Consider the following 2,202-nt stretch of genomic DNA (forward strand, 5'->3'; position numbering starts at 1 on the left):
CGGAGTTTTTATAACAGCCGTGCAGCGCCGCGCTGGGGATCGGGGAACGGTAAGTATGAGAGAGGGCTGCTCAATTCAGTCACTCAGGGGATTAGTGGTCAGCGGTGAGTCCTTCACGGGTGACCGCTAATCAGTACGCGACACACAGACAGAGCCGCGGCATGACAATGAAGTCGGGTGAAGTTCACCCGAGTTCATTCTCATTGCGCAACTCTGTCTGCTGTCAGCCGACATGTATCAACGACATTGTGCATCACACACACACACGGAACATTTCACACGGGCAACACATACACATGTCAGTTATTTCACTCACGCACACACGGACATACGGCTAGCATATAGGATACACACGCAGGCCACACATACCATAAAAACGGACCTAAAAAACGGAAAACAGACCCGAAAAACGGCCCGTTTTACACGGACCTGGTTTTAACGGATGTGTGTTTTTGGCCTCAGGCTGTCTATGGCTGTCTCTGTGTCAGCAAATTGTGCCATCATTCTCAGCAGCTAGAAACCAGTTACTCAGTTCACCCTTTCCTTTAGACTCAAAATCAGAGGTCTTGAATGGCTCAGTGATTGTACCATAGCCTGATGTGTAATTGGGTCCTCTATAACCTTTGCTCCTTTCACTGTAGGACATGCTTTCCCTGACATACGAGGAACTACTATCCTCAGATGCATCACACTTCTCTTTCTCTGGGCTCTGGTCTGAAATTGGTCGCCACCTCATACCTACTTGACAAAGTTGTTCCTTTATCTTCCATCCTTCCACATTTAACTGCTTTACCTCTTCTTGGTATGCAATATGATGGTCTAGCAGCACCCGTACATTTCCAACACTTTCCTTCATTCACGCAATGACAAATGGAACTATACCATCTTCACGGGGTATCTTGGCTTCATCATGCCTTTCAATTCTCTCTCCATCTCTGGTTTTATCAATGAACTACCAGATGATTTTTCCATTCTTTCCAGCCACTTTCCCAAGATTTCTGTGGACATGGATGAAATCTTCCACAAGTTCCAATAAATTCTGAGCTCTCTTCACAGCTTCCACAGTCTTGCCATAAATTTGGCATGTTCCCTTATCTTATCTTCTTCAAATTCGATAGCTATGAAACCCGGGATTTTTCTGCCTTACTAAACATTAATCCTGAGTGTACATATGGTGAGCCAAATTAAGTCTCTTCTCACCACCATATCTTCCTGAAATGCTGCTGTCAGCAGCTTTATATACTTTAATTGACTGGTGGCTTATTTTTTATTCCTTAATATGATCATCTGCTTAGTACAAAAACTTCATAGGCGCATGTTACTCAGGATAGCAATCCGCTTTATTGTGGCTTCACTTGTATACAGTATAATCAGTTGATTTGTCTCTGAGGTAAAAAAAAACCCATTCTATATTCTCCTATGGCTTTCTGGAATCCTTCATGCAGTTTCACTGGCACCAGTTTCTCTCAAGTCTACGGGCACATCTACCATGAACTGAATGACCGGACAAATTCCTTTACTTTCACAGCCATTGGACAGTTTCCTTTGGTCTTTCAAACCCATCTTTTACCATCTGACGCCTCTATAACTGCTCATCGACCTGCACCTGCTGGCTCCACAGTTCTTTGATCTCATCCACCTTTGCTGCCTCAGCCAGAAGATCCATCTGTTGATCCTTGGTCTGCTGCCTCTGTTGCTCTGCTCACACAGCTCTGCACCACTCCAGGAGTCTTTGTGGATCCACTGGCAAAAGCTACTTGCAGCATGTAATGAATCTTAGTGGACCCGCCGATCAACTACCACAACGCTGTGCTGCTGCAAAGCATGCCTCCTGGAACACTGCCCTCACTATAGCACCATATGTGATGGGGGTACTCACTAAGCATGCTTGTTGAGGTAGAAGACAGAAACACTTTCACTTTAACAGTAGAGATAAGCGAACCGGTCGCAGTTTGGCTCAAGTTCGGTTCGCCGAACGGAGGTCTCGTTCAAGTTCGGTTCAGCAAACCGGTTCGGCGAACCACTCGAACCGCATAGGAAACAATGGGAGGCAATCACAAACACATAAAAACACCTAGAAAACACCCTCAAAGGTGTCCAAAAGGTGACAAATAACTCACAACACAACACAAACACATGGGAAAGTGACAAGGACATATACTCATGCGAAAACAAAAGAGCTGGACAAGGAAAAAGAGGAGG

General features: G+C 45.2%; 1 pseudogene; it reads right to left on the reverse strand.

The window, feature by feature from the left end:
- Positions 1-484: 484 nt before the first annotated feature.
- On the reverse strand, positions 485-1,563 carry LOC142302397 (RNA-binding protein FXR1 pseudogene; annotated as a pseudogene).
- Positions 1,564-2,202: the final 639 nt, after the last annotated feature.

The sequence above is a fragment of the Anomaloglossus baeobatrachus genome, chromosome 4, assembly GCF_048569485.1.
Source record: "Anomaloglossus baeobatrachus isolate aAnoBae1 chromosome 4, aAnoBae1.hap1, whole genome shotgun sequence".
NCBI classification, from domain to species: Eukaryota; Metazoa; Chordata; class Amphibia; order Anura; family Aromobatidae; genus Anomaloglossus; species Anomaloglossus baeobatrachus.